We start from the raw sequence: 20,181 nt of genomic DNA, 5'->3' as shown, positions 1-20,181 counted from the left end.
TATTTCATATTTTGCTTTAGAAATGGGGAGAGGGGAAAAAAATCTACGAATAAAAATAGATTTGTGAATATGCATTTGCAGCTACTGATTTTCTTAGAGAGCAAAAATAATTTTTGTGGTCCGTAATCAAATCAATATATTTTTTATTCATTCATTCTTAATTGCACATTGATGAGGGGAGAGGAAGGCGCTAGTACCACCTTTTAAGCAATGAATATTTTGAAATATTTTTCACTCAAAAGTAATGCCATTTCTTTTCCCCTTTCTAGCTCCGAAATTCCAAATATACTGTCTGGTTTATCATGCAAGCACACAACTGTACATTGAAAGCATTTGTTATATATTTCCACTTGTCCCTTCTTTATCCCCCCCCCCCACCTTTATTGTTGCTTTCATCACTGTGTTTTGAAGAAGGAAACAAAAATTACTCCAAAGGATAGCAGCTCTGATTCCAAATCTTACAGTGACACCTGCAGTTGAGTCATACACATTGATATTTTTATCCTGAGGCATAAATGTGTCCCTTGTGCCTTCAGTAACATGCCAACATTTATGGTATATTGTTATATTGAGGTACAAAACTCTATTGAACAATGACCATCTCAAAGAAGGTATGAATGAAGCTTTAGCTTATCAGACAAATATCTACATTATTTGCATTAACGCAAAGCTGTCGGTTACTTGGAACATAAAACTGTATTGCATGATATAAGGAAAAACCTGGGCATATGGTCCATGGTGGGTGACTAGCAGTTCACCTTGTTAATCTAATTCATCTAATATATTCAGGAACAGTCAAGCACAATTCGGTAGTAGTATATAGTGCGTGAACTTAAGTTTCTCACCTTTCTGTCTCCAGTTAAAGAACTTTTTAGTCACGGACCGGACAAAACTTCTGCTTGATGAAACTCTGTAAAATCTGGTCTAGATGAACCAGTCATCTATTTCAGTATATCACAGTGTTGCAAGTATTTATGTTGGCCCTGCTTCTGTGCTTTTAATAATAGTGTCAACGTTGCTAACATCAGATGTTCTTGCTTTGACAACATATGTCGGAACCACGACAAATAGCCTTAAACTATTAGGGAAGCAGCACATAGAAAAAGGCCACAGACTTTGTATATCCCAAGGTGCAAGACACAGAATAATCTTAACCTACTGGGAAGCAAATGGTCTATTGGAAAATTAGGAAAAATATCTTTAAAGAAGGATCAGCTTGAGAAAATAAATTATCTGAAAAGCAGTAAGTCTCTCTTTTTTAAACATACCCAAACAGAAACAGGATGGTTGTGGATGGTTTAATTTACATTTCTGGATAGTGTTTTTAAGATAACCTTTAAGATATTAAGCAGGGAAAACTTTCCTTATCGCTTTCTGACTCCTCAAAGATAAGTTGTTTGTTTAATTTCTCAATGTCAGATTGCATTGCTATTTAGCATAGTATTTAATTAGCAAAAGGGCAGAAAAAAGAGGGAAAGAGGCCATTATCTGGAACAAGCAACATTTAACATTAGCAAACAAATCAGACATGTGCGAGTAAGACTGAAGCCTTGCCAATAGCAAAGAGGCACATATAGATGCGCTATTCAGTGCTGCATCTAAAGAGACTTCAGTTTTCTGAATCAATTCAGCGACTATGGACTTTTTACTGCTGCCAAGTGGAAGAATAGTCCATCCTTGAGTCAGCAGAAAACTATGCCAGCATAAAACATATCATGCCCTATCTTGCCTCTCTTATATCTGTTTCAAGTTACTACAGTTACTAGAGTTCCCTCCAAAGTAATTTGTGACAAAGCCTAGCAGTTTTTACACACCTTGAGGCTATCCTTGGACCATGTCAGAAAATACTACCACAACAGTTGACAAGAACTGAAGCCTGTCTGTCTTATGTACTGGAGACAAGAAGGCAACTTTTGAGCATATTTATAGCATCTGTAGGTACAAGTAAGTGAGAACCAGTTTGCTGTAGTGGTTAAGGTTCTGGCTTAGAAACCAGGAGACTGTCAGTTCTAGTCCAGTCTTAGGCACAATGACTTTGGGCTTCTCAGCTCAGAGGGTTGTTGTTGTAGGGGGGGAAAGGAGGAGGAATTATTATTAGGTCTATTTGAATCTTTGAATTGAGTGTCTCATCTATGACAAGATAAAAATCTGTGGTAAATATATTCCCCTTTTATAAAATAAAACAGAAAAAAAAGTTCAAATGATGTTCTGATTTTCCTGTTTTCATATGCTCTGATAGTAATCCTATATATACTATCACAAGCAGGACATTAAGAGATGTGAATTTGCTGTGTGTGTGTGTGTGTGTGTTGTAACACCAATATTTTGAAATAATTACAATAATTAGAAACACATACATAATCAAGCACATACTACTGTATGGCTACTATTTAAGACATTTCCCTAAGTGGAAAGTTGTGCAGAATAAGCAGGGTAAGAATTGCCGAACTCATTTTGCAAATGGCTCCTTAATTCAAAAATAGCCCAACCCAACTTGTGTCAGTCTATGAATAATAGAGCCTGACTTATTCTTGAATCTGGAATGAGAGAATCTTTGTTATTCCACTATGCAGCTTTATTATATCTTCAGCCATATTATGAGCTTAATAAATAAATGCCATGACAATGGCATTTGTTGTCATGAAAAAATTAAATTTGCAATTAAGTTAGAATTATATAAACGGTAAAGGCAGGCCACATTTCTTTTAAATTAGTGTGTAAGGGGTTGAGTTATGCATCCTTGAAATCTGTTTTTTAAACTGTCCCCACCACCCTCTGCCTTTTGCTCTGAAGGGCCAAGTTTTAGAGAAATTACTCCAAGGATTTACCAAACCTATTCTGATTGTGCATACAACTTTTTATTTAGAGAGAAAATGGATCTTGGACAAAAGGCTATAGTGCAGTTTTGTTGAACCACCACCCCCTCTCCCCTTTGTCAGAAACTGGCTAGGAAGGATGCATGTAGTGATCACATGACCCAGAACACTGCAACCATCTTAAATACATGTCAGTTGCCAAGCACCCAAATTTTAATCATGTAACTGTGAGGATGTTGTGATTGTCATAAGAGTGAGGATAGGTTGGATGTCACATTTTTGAGTGCCACTGTACGGTTATAAGTTGAGGACTACTTGTAGTATGAATTACTACAGTAGGAACCTTCCACATCATCTGATTATGAACTGGGAAAAGAGGGGGACACTTATAATCTATTACTTGTTCTGCCATTTCATTATTGTTATTTTGCTTTACCATGCTGCTTGTAAAATAGATGAATTAGCTAGTCATAACATTACAAGGGAAGCACTGGGCTTTATCTCTGATTTTGTGTTCTTGAATTTTACTGATCTACTTCCTGAGACTGAGAATGGGAGATCATTGCAAAGTTCAGATCTCGTATTCCTCCTCCCCTTCCTCCACCAATCACTTCATGAAAAATTTATAATTCGATGGTCTTCTCATGTAGTTGAGCTGCATATCTCTGATCTAATTCTTCTAATATGCAAATATCCTTACTATAAATGTGTGAGAGAGCGACTATGTTCAAATGTGCAAAAAAAAAATTCCTTTATAACTTTTCTCAATATTCTGCTGATTGCCAACTCAGTAGCAGATGTGCTGTGCTTAATGGTGCATATACAAGAAGCGTTCCCTAATCCCTAAATGAACTTCTTATCTCTAAATATATACAGGATAAGCTATATAAACTCCATTTAGTTACTCTGCTATTAAATCTACCAGAACTGAAAAGGCAATGAATATTGTTAAAGCTAGCACCTGTTAATGAAAAAAAAATGCCCCCTCCCTAATACAAAACAACAATGTCAACAAATCAAAATTATCAAAATAGAAGTTAAGGCAAGCTAGGATTGTTTAGGCTCAGTGAGAGAGCATTTGGCACTTTCACTAATGAAGAAAGATTTTCATTCCCATGCAGAAAAGCAAGTGATATCGGCCCATTACAGGATCCTGTGTCCCCTCTGTGAATTTACCACACTTATTGGTAGATAGAGCTAATGTGGATAAAGGGAGATGTGTTCAGAATGAATATTTCATTAGGGTACTTCTTAATAAATGTTTAGGAACTGCTAGAACAATTGGTACAAGCTGAATTACTTTTCTGCTTCTTGTACAATGCAAGATCCTCATGTATCCTACTTTATTCAAATTAGTAGCAACATCATGGAGTTAATTTTCTCTTTGCATGACTGTTCAGTTCAAAACTAGTGTAAAGCCCTCCCCCCAAAAAATAATCCCATTAGAAAGGGTCTTCAAATTGTCCCTCAAAATTTGGCACTTGCATAATTTAAGGAGACAAAAGATCACCTGGCCAGCTTTCCCCTGTAGTAAAAGGCACTTCTGTGCTGCAGTTCCATTCATTCTTTCTGAGATTTATAGTCAAAACACATGGCAATGATTCCAGAGACAAGAAGGCTGGCCTAGGTATACAGGACCTGATGATCTGTCAGTCCTGCCAGACTTCCCACCAAGCTCAGCACTACATTTTGCCATATACTTAATCCTGCATACAGAGACTTGATTACAGCAGAAGCTGATAGAGATAACACTGCTAGATAAATTGCTTAACTGCAGACAAAATAAAGCCATACCTATAGAGAAGAGCTACCTCCTGCAGAATGTAGAAATCAGGCCAGTGTGTCTGTTCTGGAGTTTACATCTTAAGACTTTTGTCTCCCACATCTTTCGATTCAGTGAAAAGAGGACCCCTCTCTTCTTAGGACTAGGTCTAACCTGCTCAATGTCTACACAAGAACTTGGTCTAGCTAGAGAACCACCACTTCTCAACTCCCCACTCCAGCCCTTATATTTCCCATTCTTAGGGTAGCGTAGACAAGATAGCAATTGCAATAGCATTTAGACTTATATACCACCCCATAGTGCTTTACAGCACTCTCTGGGCAGTTTACAATGCAAGCATTATTTGCATATTGCCCCGAACAATCCTCATTTTACCAACTTCAAAAGGATGGAAGGCTGAGTCAACCTTGAGCCCCATCCGGATCGAACTCTGGACTGTGGGCAGAGTTTGCCTGCAATCCTGCACTTTAATTACTGTGTCATCAGATGCTCTCTGTTGATCTTTCTCACTTATATCTTCTCTTACCAGTCATATATTTTACGTTTGCTGTGGCCCAGAGAGGCTAGACAAGTAAGATGGTGATGGCAAATGCTTTTGTTAATTTTCATGTTCATTGTTGCTTGTACTGATCAGAGGGAAGTAGCAAGAGAATAAGAAGGCACCACTAACAACAGCAACAACGGAGTGTGGGAGGAGATGGTTTGTCAGAAGTATCCCTTTTAAAAAGGTAGCTTGAAGAATATCTAGTGAAGCTATGGTTGTAATGAATGTGCAATGCATGCTACAACAAAAGCCAATTGTGTCAAATACATGTACGCACAGCAGGTATAGACAAGTCTGTCCCATTATTCTCCTTTTAAGGAGAACAGACCATGGGATTCAGTGATCTGGGTGGCCCACTACAAGGGCATCAGCACATCTTCTTTTTCTGTATAGTTTTGGCAGGTTAGAGGATCCTATTTATATTATTCTGTAAGCCACCTAGAGTCGCCTTAACAAGATGGGTGGCATACAGTTTTGGTAAATAAATAATTCTGCCCGTTCTCTTTTCAGTGTTCCAGTGGAAATATAATGAAGTGAATCCTAAAATTAATTGCACTCCATTCAAGACAAAGCTTTTCTTTAGACTGGATGATCAAGCCTAGGGTGGGATGGGTGTGGGATAGTACAAACAGCAGCCTTGCAGAGATGCCGCTTTCAGCATTTCGTGCTTAAACTTGCAGCGCACCTGCCTACATTACACCCAGCTATGTCCAGGCAATTCTATTGTCACCTTGGATAAACATTAAAACATTTACCATGTTTATGATGGAAAACATGAGGAGGGAGGGAAATTCCTCCAGACAAAGAAAAGCCAACATTTAAAAGAGAAATTGCTTATCCATATGCAAATTTTTGCGATTATTCCATAGAAAAGCTGTGTCCTAGTTTTTGAAATATATATTTCACTTTATGTTGCACACAGCTGGGTTTATATTGGCACTCATGCTAATATGCAAAATACAAGTCTCTTGCATTCAGAAATGACTCTCTTTATAAAATGCCAGGAGGGCACCTGCTTTCTTTTGAAGGCTTGATCGTGCCAAACACTCAGCAGCCGTTTGTGGCCATTTTCCAGCTCTGACCACATAGCTTTCCTGGCTTCATGCCAACTCAAGACCAAAGAGTGTTTACTTCAATTGCTATGGCCTGGTCAAAAAGTTTCACACATTCCATGGGAAGGCTGCGATAATGAGATGCAGCACATTGAAGAGAGAAGGATGTCAAAGTTGATTGTGTGCAGCGTAATTACAGGGAAGCTTAGATGCACTCACACACTCACAGTGTCCTGATCAGCTGAATGAACAGGAGTCTCATCTGCATAATACAAAATACTCTTCACATACAGAATATTAACCAGTCTTTGCAAAACTTAGATTGACATTCACACGGTTGCTGGGGTAATCAGACGCTACAATTCACATTCATTTGGAAAGTGAAGAGTGATATCAACTGGAAGGGATGGGCTGTTGTATCACTGTACAAAGAAGTCATTACTCTGCCAGAAACAAATCTGTTATTTGATGAAGTTTTAGTTTCCTGGAAAATGTTTGAGATCAACTTCCATGGAATTTACCAGCTCATCTGATTCTTTTCCAAACCACTATTCTCTATGACTTCCCTGCATTTCATGTGATAATTGCTAGAGAGGCAACATGTAAAACAGTTGCACAGCTAAAGAACTCTGGATGTGATTACCCAATTCAAAATTCAAAGAGAATAGACAAAAAGATGGCCAGCCAGTTAGCCAGTCAAAAAAACTTGTTTTTGAAAATATTTATGAACAACAGAGGAGCTTCCATAGACTCTTGCATTATCACCTATAAGCCAATTCACCTCACCCAAAAGCTGCATTTTCCCTTTGTGACGCCCAATAGAGCCAGTACATCCCTTGGTTTGGGGAAGGCCTGTGAGGTTTCTTAGAAAAATAAATGAATTCTGGAGAAAAGAGCTTCATCAACACCATAGCTCTTGACATTGATCTACTACCAAATCAGAGAAGAACTAGATTAACTTTTGATTAAATCCCACTTGCTCTCCTTAATTATGAGGAACTGCTTGGGGTTTTTTTTTTGTTGCATTAACTGCTTTAAGATTTGATTTTCTGAGTGCACTTTCAGGATTTATAGGATTGCTACTAGAAGATGTCTTGTTTCTCTATGGAACCGAATAACCCATAAATACATCATTAGATGGCTCAGTGGAAGAACAGATGCTTTGCATATAGAGCAGACATGTCAAACACAAGGCCCGGGGGCTGGATGTGGCCCACAAAGTGGTTTCATGTGGCCCGCGAAGCCATCCTGGAAACAGTGAGGGAACGGCCCCCACTGCCTTGGCCCAGGCCGGTCGGCAGCCAATGTACAATTTTGTGGTGGCCATCTATGCTGAAATGCATTCAGTCTTAGCTCCAAAAGGCTGTCTGGAAACAGCAAGGAACCAGCCCCTGCTGCGTCGGCCCCACCCCTTGGGTGCATGCTGGGGAGGGGCCACCCTTTGGGAGGAATGAAGAAATGCACCATCGCCTGGAAGTGGCCAGCAAATGGCCGTTGCCTACTTCACATATCCGGCTTGATAGGCTCTGGAGGAGGGGTTTTGGTAGGGAGTGGGGCACTCTCCTCACAGCGCCAAGAGGCTGAGCTGGGCTACGCAAATCACAAAAAGAAACACAAGGCCATCCAACTCCCAGCCTGCCCGGCTTCAGCAGGCAGCAGGGTGCTCTCCTCACAGCGCCAAGAGCTGTGCCAGGTGGCGCGAATCTGATGAGACGTGCAATGCTGCCTAGCCCCCAGCCTGCCCAGTTTCAACAGGCAGTAAGGTGCAAAGCTGGTGAGCTTTGCACCACCTGGCTCAATCTCTCGGCGCTGTGAGGAGAGCACCCCGCTGCCTGCCAAAACTGGGCATGCTGGGGGCTGGGCAGCATTGTGCTTCTTTTTGGATTTGCGCCACCCAGTTCAGCCTCTTGGCGCTGTGAGGAAAGCGCCCCAGTGCCTGTCAAAACCGGACAGGCTGGGGGATGGGCAGCATTGCGCAGGTAATGTTGATTCTCACACTGCTCATGGCATCTCCTCCCCCAGAGCCACCAAGCCAGATATGTGAAGTAGGTGCGGGCCATGTACTGGCCACTTCCAGGTGATGATGCATTTCTTCATTCCTCACGAAGGGTGACACCTCCCCAGCTGCGTTTCTTGCCTGTTTTTCTCCCTCCCTCATCTCAAATATTTTCCCACCACTGTATACTTAGGAAAGAAGGAAGGAAAGAAGGAGAGGGAGGGTCTGAGGGAAGTCCTGCCTTAGTCCTGCCCTGCTGCCCTTCCACCATCCCCTTGCCCCCTCCTCCTGGCCTATCCTGGGTGTCTCCCATCTTATTGCTAAGGAAGCTTTGGATACAAAGCGGGGTCTCCTCCCATGAAGAGGGAATGGGCCTCCCTCTGACTTTGCCCTCGTACCCATCATGAGCAACCTGGGTAAGGAGAGCAAGCACAGCAGCAGCAGCCTTGAGGAGGTAAGTGCAGTTGGGTGCCCCCTTGGGGAAGTGGAGCTGGGCTTGGTGCTGTGGGTGCTCGAGGGCCAGGCTGGGCATTTCACCTCTGCTGTCCAGGGCTCCTGGCAGCCCGCACCATTATCTAGCCCCCCCCCAGCATGGCCTGAGAGGAACAGTGAGGCTTCTCCAGTGGACCATGCCTTGGCATTTGCTCTGGTCCCACCCCCTTCTGCCAGATACCCTCAGATCTGTCCCACTCCTGCCCAGGCCCCCACAGGCACTATTGACGCAAACAATGTAGAGCTGGCCATGCTCACCCAGTAGGCCATACCCACTCCATCCACACCCACCCAGTAGGCTGCACCCACCCTGGCCACACACCTCACCCCTCTGAGGGCAACCACAATACTGATGTGGCCCTCAATGAAATTGAATTTGACGCCCCCGATATAGAGCCATACAGAATGTGTGCTTTACATCCAGATTCAATCCGTACCATCTTCAGCTGAAGGAAATGTGAAAGTTCTCTATCAGGAATTCAATAATAGTTCTGTACAATTAGATCAGTACAGCCAATTAACTTCACAATTTAGTTTTTCATCCCTTTTAACTTTTTCTGTATGATTTCAAATCCAGGTAGAATAATTTAGATGACTGCCCAAGATCATTGCTGAAGTCTAGAAGTCTTCCAGGTTTCTTTTCAGTTGCCCTGATGATGTCATTATCATTAATCAAATTCTCTCCTTCCCCTCCCGTTCAAATTTCTGTATTTAGTTAACAGTGTAATTAGAGGCAAGTGGGAAAACAGCACTGTCAAAGAACAGCCTGCATTGAGTGCTTTGTTATTCCCTTATGATTCTGAATAGAAACTGGAGAGAACATTTTAATTAGCATGTTAGGGCCATTTCACACATTACAAAACAATAAACCCAGGTTTGCCATAGTGTTTGCAGTCAATAGGAAATTGCCATTGACCTGATTTTCTGAGAATTCCTGCAGATATGTGGGCTTTTTCACACAATTATTTTTTTGCATTTTGGAAGCATAAACTTCACAATATTATATGCAAGGACACCCATAACATGACTATAAAACAGATTGCTATATACAACTGAAAGTCTTGTTGGCTTCATTGTAAAACATATAAAATAAACAAAGGGAGAAAATACTATAAATATATAACAAGAAAGGAGGACAGGTCTCAAAGTAATAACTATTTGTCTATGTTCACATGTAATCCATACTAACATTTTGTAATAAAAAATCATGGTAGGAGTAAATTGTGATCCTACAGATGTGGTTGGATTAAAGAAGTCTAATATAGGTTGTGTTCTTCATCCCTGATGACTTTTCACTAAATGGCAGCACCTTCTTTGTCTTCATTAAACTTAGTTTTCACTTGCACAGCCCTTTGAAATATTACACAGTTTTAGAAATCAACAGCTTCTTTAATTGCAATTCTTGAGGAGTGAATTTCAGTCTTGAGAAGCTTAAACACCTATGTAAACAATATATTTGTTTAGGAAAGAGGCTTAATGCTCATTCACTCCCTGAAAAAGGCCTTAGCCTAATATATCTCAGCACCTAGTTAGTTATGTCAGAGCTGAAAAGCAAAGGTTAATACCTGGGTAGGCGATCATCAGAGAATTCCTAGGCTGTAGCTAGACTGAGAATACAGAAACCTTCTCAAAAAATGATGGCACCAACCTAATGTGGTACTACTGTCAAGCAAATTGCAGAACTGTGCCCATGTAGTCATCACCAGATGAGCTGAGATGAAATCAAAGGTGCTTTTATCTTAAGAGATAATATTATCTAGTCCTCAGGGTCTAGCGACAGCTCCTGATCAGAACTATTAGAAATGGTAATCATGGTCTTTGGTACTTATAAAAAATTAAGCATACAACTAGGTAAAACATGCTTCTGAAAAAAAAAAAAACATCTGTGCAGTTCAAAAGAAAGAATGGAAAGAAGACCCACAAAATCACTTACTACTGTAAAATAATAATATTCAGGAGCTATCAAATCGACAATAAGGAGGAATGACATGGTGTATTATGGAGGAGGCCATGGCTGGATGATGGAACAGCAAGCTGGACAACTCCACACTGAAACATTTGGTTGCAGACCACATATTTGGTTTTACTTTGATTAATCATGCAGAAAAGAAGCCTGAAGGTTTTAACAATAAAAATGTTATTTAATAATACCTCTATCTTCTGACATGACAGTTGATTTCCATTAACCTTTAAGTTTAATTATACGTGCCAAAAACATGCCAAATAAATATATTAAAAGTACATTTCAATCCTTGGCATTGCTTCCCAAAATACTTCTGTGTTTACCATCTCCCACAAAATCCAGCTTTTCTGATGCCTAGTGGCCACAACTCCCTAGTTTCAATATATATCTGCAAATAAGCTTATAATTAAAAGTGTATCAAATTGCATACCCTCCCATTTAACCCCACCTGCAGACTATTAGTGATATTATTATCAAGTGACTTTTGTGTCTGTTATATTCTACTGCATTTGTCTCTTATTCAATATTTTGCACATGACTTCATCCTAATCATTCATATGCACCATCAAGAAACCAGGGACAGTGAGGGAGGGAAGGAATCCCGAATTAGAGATTCCATGTCCATCATTAAGCATCTTTCAGCCCTGCTGCTGACTCCCTGGGTGACCTTGGTTAAATTGCAACCTTTCTGTCTTCCTTTATCCATCTAATATGAATCTAACTCCTATGGCCCAATATTTATTTAGCTTCTAGGTTTGTTATGAAGCTTAATTAATGTTTGCCAAAAGCTTTGAGATCAGATGATTGAAAGTGCTTATACAAAGTTCAAAATATAACAAAGACAATGAAGGTGTTTTGGGGAGGCAGTGGATGGACATTTTGGCTAAGTGCCAGAAAGTTTAATTGGACCAAATAGCTTCTATTATCAGGGCCACCTTTATTTCAGTTTCTAATTCATCAATTAAAAATATCCAAAGTTCTTTAAATAAGGACTCAAACATATTCAGCTGTACATAGAACCAGTTGACTATATTTATATGATTTGAAAACAGAGCTACCAAACAGCAAAATATCAGCTATCAGACCTTAAGCATTGTGTTGTAAATAAAATCTGCTTTACATACCTTGTATCCTCTGTGGACAAACATCTAGCACAAATAACAAGCAAAACCTTTCAGAATTTAAAGCAATAAAATGCTTCTTTTTCTTTTTTTTACATATAACCTTTAGCAAAAAGCCGAATGTGTTATACGTCAGGTATTTCTAATACTGCCATATTAAGCAGCAAAAAGGAAATTAAAGTTTAAATATAAAGGAATTCAGATTTTAGAAATCTTAAGTGTCTCCAAACTTTTCCCATTATTGTAACTGGTACAATAAAATTAAAGAACATCCACACATAAGCTGCCTTAAGTCTCCAAAGACAGGATATATGTTCACATTATAATTATAATTTAGTTCCTTCCAACCAAACAAAATAATGGAAAGAAAATTAGGTAAAGGGCTCAAGCCTGTCCATTTGTCTGACAGTTAGCAATACAACTTCCTAATAAACAGACTGGAGAGGAATGTGGGGTAGCAGCAGTTGGACCAAAGCCCAATGTTATGACTCCTCCATTCTAAGGCATCCTCCCCTCTACCCTAACACACACATGCGACTCAGAGCTGTTATTACCATGTGTTATGTAGATTTCTGTACCTTTGAGCTTAGGCGCATCATCAGGATCCAGGACTTTCATCAGAATGATAGAGGCAGTATCCTACGGCTGTAATGTAAGCTCACTCCATTTGTATGTATGAGGTCACAATGGACACACAAAAGGGTTCCAGCCTGTACCTCATAGGCACAATGTTGCTTTCATCATGTGTTTCACCTCCACTGATGAGATGCAAGACTAACCAAAGTTCACCCCAAAAACTTCATGACCAAACAAGAGTGTGAATTTTAATCTCACAACTGCTTCCTCTCTTGACAGGCTATCTCGATATTTCTTTGGGAAATCCTTTGTGTTGGGGGTGCCTCTCCTTTGTCCTCTCCAGTCAAACGAGGAATTGGGATGAGCAACTTTCTGTGTTGTTATTCAAGATTTGGAATATAAAATGCACAAACTGAAATGAATGATTTTCAGGCCTTTTTTGTGCTTTTGGCATAGCTGTTATTTTTGCCTTTTTTAAAAAATGTATATTTATGTATTTTGTTCTTTTGAAATGCTTTCTATTAAAAATACTTGGTGAGATTAATTGCTTCTTAAACTACTTACAAAATATTCTGAAGATAAAATAATCCCTCTTTTATTAAGTGACAATGGAAAAGAAATATTTCTATCCTATGAGAAAAAAATAATATCTGGTCTAGAGCAGTGACGGTGAACCTTTTAGAGACCGAGTGCCCAAACTGCAACCCAAAACCCAGTTATTTATTGCCGGGTGCCAGGTGGGCATGGCCCACTGGGTGGGTATGGCTGTGGTCATGGCAGACTGGGTGGGTATGGCCAAGGTGGGTGTCACCTCGATGTTGCTCATGGGGAGGGACGCCTGTGAGGGTCGGACAGGGTTGGGGGAGATCCAGGAGGTCTCTGGCAGGTGGGGCCGTGGGCAGGAGGCTCGCCCTGCGGGGTGAGACAAGGCAAAGAGAGGCAGGGCAGGGGTGCCATTGCTGCAGGGCAATGCGGGCCAGGGGCCAGGGCAGCTGCTGCCTGACACTATCGGCCCTTGCACATAGAGGGCAACGAGCACATGGGGGCCAACGCTGTCCATCAGTAGCCACAGCCTGCTGGCCCCTTGACCAGCGCACTCTGGGTCTTCGCAGCCCGCTGCCAGTAGTTCAGAGAAACATAGATGCAGTGGGTCATGCCCGGAAAAAGCAGAGCATGCGAGGCCAGGAGGGATGGAACAGGGGGGAGGGAAACCTGCCATGCTGGGATGCATCCGGCCATGTGGGACCTCAGCGAGTTAGCGGGTGTCACGCTGTCCGTCGTCGTCCCGATGGAATAAATGCAGGTACGCAGGAACAAAGTGCAAGTCAGGTATTTTAATCCCTAACAAACAAAGTCAGCACTGGGAGTGGCTTGCTCCCAGTGCTTCATATAACAGTGCCAAACCCACAACCCCACCCTCCAACCACCATCCGCCCAGCTGTCCTCAAAAGTCCGTTTGTCTGGCCCTGGCCCTCCCCCAGCTGCACTCTACCCCTCTGCCCTGCCTCCTGTCCGTTCAAGATGGTGCTTTCTGCTGACGCGCTGCTTCCAGACTCCTCCGAGGCCCCTTGCTCTGCCACCGGTATTTCTCCTGGTAACAGTGAGTACTCTGTGCTGCATGGCTCCTGGATCTGCACCTCTCCCCCTTTGTCCAGCTGTCATATTGGCCGTTTGCGCTGTTGAGAAGGGTCCCTTGCCCGGTTCCGGCCTTCTACCGATCTGCGCATGTTGGCTGGGCTTTGCAATGGCCGCAGGCCGTCCGACGATCAGCTGGGCGGTGGAGCAGTGAGGCTTGGGGTTTCCGGGTGACGGCCAGCTGGGCTCAGTGGTGTTCTGCGGGCCTCCGACATCCAGCTGGCTGGCAAGGCGGCGAGGGGGGGGGGTTCCTTGGTGCCGGCCGATGCGAGGGGCTGTGCAGCGTCGTGGTTGTGTTCGGCAGCAATGGACTGGTTTCCAAATTCCCACCAGTGAATGGCAAGCCCCGCAGGGCTTGACATGCGGCCCCCTCTACCATGTCTTTACCTGGAAGGTAAGGAGAAATGGGTGAGTCCATTATCCCACAGCTTCCACTACTCGGCTTTCCCGGACAACGATGGTGGAATGCCCGTAGGAGCCGAGGAGCATGTACATCCGCCACCCCAACCCAGGAAGCCTCAGAGAGTGGGTACCCCTTCCACTGGACAAGATACTGCAGTTTACCGTGGCGGATCCATGAGTCAAGAACCTCTTGAATCTCATATTGTGACCCGTTTACTGGTCCCGGTGGCGTACAGCCCCCTGGGGCCCCGTGAACCGGCTTTAACAAACTGCCATGAAAAACAGGATAAACCTTTCCCAATAACGGAGGCAATCATAGCCGTACCGTCACTGGGTTGATCACCTGGACTATCAGGAAAGGTCCTATGTACTTGGGGCCGAGTTTCTTACAGGGAAGTTGCAACCGGAGGTACTTTGTGGATAGGTACACCCAGTCCCCTACCCGGAAAGGCTTGTGATCTGCTTTTTGTCAGCCTGAGCTTTTACAGCTGCCTCAGCCTGGGTTAGAGCATCCTTTACTCGTCCCCACAACCCCGCTACTTGTGACATCCATGCCTGGGGGGGTGTGGTATGCCCTCTTCTTGAGACCATTCTGGGATGGGGACAAAATTCACTCCATTTACCACCTGGAAAGGGGCAAACCTGGTGCTACTGTGCACCGTATTATTGTACGCCACCTCAGCAAACGGCAAAAAGTCTACCAGTCAGTTTGCTGGTAGGTGACGTAGCTGCGAAGGTAGCATTCTATCATGGCGTTTGCTCGCTCCGCGGCCCCTTTAGTACAGGGGTGGTATGCGGAGCTGAGGCCCTGAGACGACCCTACCACTGAAGGAATGTACGCCAAAAGTGTGCCGTGAACTGCAACCCCCCGGTCCGAGATTACACGTCGGGGCACCCCATGAAGACAGTCGATGTGCTGTATGAAGAGCCTGGCCAGTCGCCGAGCCGACGGTAACTTCTTGCAGGGAACAAAGTGAGCCTGCTTCGAGAAGAGATCGATAACTGTCCATATCACGGTGTAGCCCCAACTCCGGGGTAGTTCGACTATGAAGTCCATAGCGATTTCTTCCCAGGGATGGGTCAGATCAGCTACTTTCTGCAACAATCCCATTGGCTTACCCACCCGTGGTTTTGCAGTGGCACAGGTTCTTTACGTATGTCTCCACTTCTGGTTTCATCCGGGGCCACCAGAATTGTCGCCGCACCAGGTGTAGAGTCTTTAGGAACCTGAAATGCCCAGCTTCTTTAGCGTCATGACACCTCTGGAGGACGGTCTGCCGCATAGAGTTTATCACCTTTCCAGGCCAGTCCCTCCCTCCGTGTCAACAGGCCTGGATGGTCCTGTAACCACTTGTCATCTGCTACAGCAGTCCGTAGCTCCAGAAGCATCAACCCACTGGTTGTTATGTGGGCTACCCTCTGGGTACAGGGGGGTATAATCACCTGTACCACCTCCTCCCTGCTACTGTGGTATTGAGGCAGGCGAGACAGAGCGTCAGCAAGAAAGTTCTTACCTCCCCCCCGGTACGTACTTCAGAGTAAAGCGGAAGTGAGCAAAGTACTGAGCCCACCTAACATGTTTAGGCGACAGGCGCCGTGGCTTTTGTAATGCCTCGAGGTTCCGGTGATCGGTCCATACCTCAAATGGCTGCGTAGCACCCTCCAGTAAATGGCGCCATGTCACAAGTGCCCATTTTACAGCGAACACCTCTTTTTCCCAAATAGCCCACCCTCTTTCCGTTGTGGTGAATTTCCGGGACATGTATGCACAGGGTTGCAATGTGCCCTGGTGATTCTGTTGTAGCAACATGGCCCCCACAGCCACGTCGCTGGCGCCGGCTTGTACCACAAAAGGGGCATCGGGGTTTGGATGGAGTAACACAGGTTCTTTGGGAAAAAGAGCTTTGAGTTCTTCGAAGGCTCTCTGGCAGGCCATGGTCATCCCATTGGTCGTGGTTTGCTTTTCAAGTGTTTTGTCCATAACAACTGTTAGGGGGTGAGCTACGGCAGCAAATGAGGGGATGAATTGCCGGTAGAAGTTAGCGAACCGCAAAAAGCTCTGTAGCTGTCGACAAGTGCTGGGGGCCTGCCAGTCCAATACTGCCTGTACCTTGTGAGGGTCCATCTCCACCCCGCCTCCCAATATCCGGTATTCAAAGTAGTCTAGATGGTCCCGGTGAAACTCACAGTTTGATAGCTTTACATACAACTTAGCAGCAAGGAGTTTTTGTAATACCTGTCGTACTAAGCAAACATGTTCCTCCAGGGTGGCAGTGTAAATGAGGATGTCGTTGAGATAAACCAAGACCCCCCGATAGAGGTGCTCATGCAACACCTGGTTGATCAACTGCATGAACACCGCGGGGGCTCCCTGTAACCCAAACGGCATCACCCAGTATTGGAAACTGCCGAGTGGGCAGTTAAATGCTGTCTTCCATTCGTCTCCGTACCGTATCCGTACCCTGTAATACGCCTCCCGGAGGTCCAGTTTGGTAAATACTCGCCCCTTTCCCAACTGGGCTAGTAGATCCTTCATGAGCGGGAGGGGGTATTGATGTTCAACACAAACGGCGTTAAGGACTCGGAAATCGACACACAGACGAAATGACCCGTCTTTCTTTTCCCGGAATAAGACTGGGGCAGCGACCCGGGAACGGGCTGGTTGAATGAACCTCCTCGCCAGGTTCAGATCAATAAACCGCCGTAATTCCTCGAGCTCCCTGGGTGCCATGGCGTACATTCGGGGCTTCGGTAGTTTGGCTCCCGGTTCGATTTCAATTGCACAATCCGTCCCATGGTGAGGTGGTAGCTGATTGCACTCTTTCTCGCTAAACACCTCATCCAGGTCATTGGAAGGGAAAGGCGCTTCCCCCCTCTGTGACCACACAACAGGACCTGCTTCGTCGGGCTCGGCCCAGGTGGTTGGGGCCCAACCTCAAGGCGTACTTTACGGTACCCACCCTCCCACCAAATGGTGGGTTCCCACTTATCCAACCATGTTAGGCCAAGGATCACTGCCTCAGTCATAGCTGGAGCAACAACAAAACGGAGGACTTCCCAAAGGCCTCCAAGCTCCAGCCGGACTGGTTCCGTGATATGGGTAGCCGGGGCCCCTCCCAATAGGGACCCGTCGACCTGCTCAAAACGGTCTGTGGACTTGTTAACACTATGGGAAGGACGAAGGGGGCCACGGGCTCACTCACCATCGGTTCATCCACCACATCGTCCTCGCTGTCACCGTCGGCTGGATGATACCATGACACAGCCATGGCGTCCTGGTCTGTTGGCAGTACTCGTTGAAATGCCAGTGTCATCGGCTGCTTCGCCGCCCTTGATGATTCGGGCCCTTTTTTCGGTGTTGGAGTGACTCCTCCAGGTGTTCCCGAACCCTGTGGGGTAGGGGCTGGGCATTCGGCCGCCCAGTGGCCTGGCTGATTGCATCGGAAGAGGGGCGCTGGAGGGACCGGAAACCCCGAGTTAGCTGACCGGCTGTCTCTGGCCACCTTCTGGTGGCTTCCCCACTGGTTGCCAAGAACGATTGGTGTCCCGACCTTTCCAGAACCCTCTAAGGCCTGTGTCCAGATCTACCACCACACGGAACCACTCCCGAAGGCAGTTTGGTACGCCTCTGTAGATGCATGCTTGGTGTAGCTCCTGGTCGAGCCCCGCCCGGAACTGATGGACCAACAACCTCGCTGGTCATGACGAGCTGAGTCAGCCCGCCAGTCTGCAGAAGTTGCGGACGTATTCTGCTACGGTCCAGCCGTGCTGCTTCAGCGATAGGAGTTCCGCCTCTGCCTGCTGGAGCCGTGACACATCTTCAAACCGAGCATGAAGTGCTTCCAGGAACATTCCCATGTTACCCAATTCCTGGGCATGGTCACTGTAGAGGTCAGCAGCCCACGCCGCTGCCTCTCCCTGTAACCCCGCTGTGACCACCACCACCATTGCCCACTGGGAGGAATACATATGGGCATAACGATTGAGAAGACTGATCACATGGCTCAGGAACATGGCCAGTCTGTCAGGGTTCCCATCGAAAGAGATGGGTATGGGTGGTGGACCCCATGTAAGTCCCGGCCCCCATTGGGCCACAGGTTGCCCCGCGCCGCCAACCCCATCTGGAGTGCTTGAGCCTCTAGGTCCGGGCCCAGCACCCTGGCCCCGTGGTGTTCTGCCTGAGGGTGGTCCCCAGACGTCACCCCCTGGACCACCCAGCCATGCTATCTGAGACTGTGTACCTGTTGATCCAGTCCCAGAGGCTCCCGTTGTAGCAATGCCCATCGACAGTGGCAATCGAAGCCTTGGACTACTAAGCCGGAAACGGGAGGTCTCTGTGCGTCCAGAAGGCTCCTCCGTCCGCTGCTGTGGCAACACCCCATGGTACCTGGCCTCCCCAAAGCAATCACGTAGCACATCCATGGTATACTCGCCTGGGGTGGTCGAGTAGCTCCACTCATCTTCATCCCGTCACTCGCCTCTCCCTCCAACTCATGAGAGATGATCTGGCTGGGGGATTGCAGGGCCGGCCGGTATCCAAGGAAGTCAAAGCAGGGTTCTGCCACCACTCCCCCCTCTCTTGTAACTGCAGCCTCCTGAATGCTGACTTACTGTCCCGTTGTCCATCGTCATCCCGATGGAATAAATGCAGGTACGCAGGAACGAAGTGCAAGTCAGGTATTTTAATCCCTAACAAATAAAGTCAGCACTGGGAATCGCTTGCTCCCAGTGCTTCATATAACAGTGCCACACTCACAACCCCACCCTCCAACCACTAACCACCATTCGCCCAGCTGTCCTCAAAAGTCTGTTTGTCCAGCCCTGGCCCTCCCCCAGCTTCACTCCACCCCTCTGCCCTGCCTCTTGTCCGTTCAAGATGGTGCTTTCTGCTGACGCGCTGCTTCCAGACTCCTCCGAGGCCCCGTGCTCTGCCACCGGTATTTCTCCTGGTCGGTATTTCTCCTGGTAACAGTGAGTGCTCTGTGCTGCGTGGCTCCTGGCTCTCCACCTCCCCCCTTTGTCCAGCTGTCGTATTGGCCGTTTGCGTTGTTGAGAAGGGCCCCTCGCCCGGTTCCGGCCTTCTGCCGATCTGTGCATGTTGGCTGGGCTTCGCAACGGCCGCAGGCCGTCCGACAATCAGCTGGGCGGCGGAGCAGTGAGGCTTGGGATTTCCGGGTGACAGCCAGCTGGGCTCAGCGGTATTCTGCCGGCCTCCAACATCCAGCTGGCTGGCGACGTGGCGAGGGGGGGGTTTCCCTGGTGCCGGCCGATGCGGGGGCTGTGCAGCGTCGCGGTTATGTTCGGCAGCAATAGACTGGTTTCCGAATTCCCCCCACCAGTGAATGGCAAGCCCCGCAGGGCTTGACAGCGGACAGCTGATTGAAGAGGGACGGCTGCCATGTACGGGGCATAGTGCACGTGCCCACAGAGAGGGCTCTGAGTGCCACCTATGGCACGTGTCACGTGTGCCATAGGTTCGCCACCACTGGTCTAGAGTATTTAGAAATAATATTAAAAACAGATTATTTCTAATCATGATTTAAGCAGTTCCTAATTTTGCACAATTGTTTTTGTATTTACTAAAATTCTTAAAGGGAGAAATAATTTTGAAAATTATTTCAATTCCTCATCCTAGAAAAGTATTTCGCCCAACATAAGTCAATTAAAATAATTTATTTCCTCATTAAAAGAATTAAAGAATTATACATTACAGCAATATTTTAGTGAAAAGATAATGGATCTGAGATTTTTAGAACAAAATTTTGATTTCTAGATACAAGGAAGCTAACTGTAATCCAAAT

Source organism: Crotalus tigris, unplaced genomic scaffold (assembly GCF_016545835.1).
Source record: "Crotalus tigris isolate CLP2741 ecotype Arizona unplaced genomic scaffold, ASM1654583v1 scf7180000018806.1695572, whole genome shotgun sequence".
In the NCBI taxonomy this organism is placed as follows: Eukaryota; Metazoa; Chordata; class Lepidosauria; order Squamata; family Viperidae; genus Crotalus; species Crotalus tigris.
Note: the sequence above shows the minus strand (reverse complement) of the source record.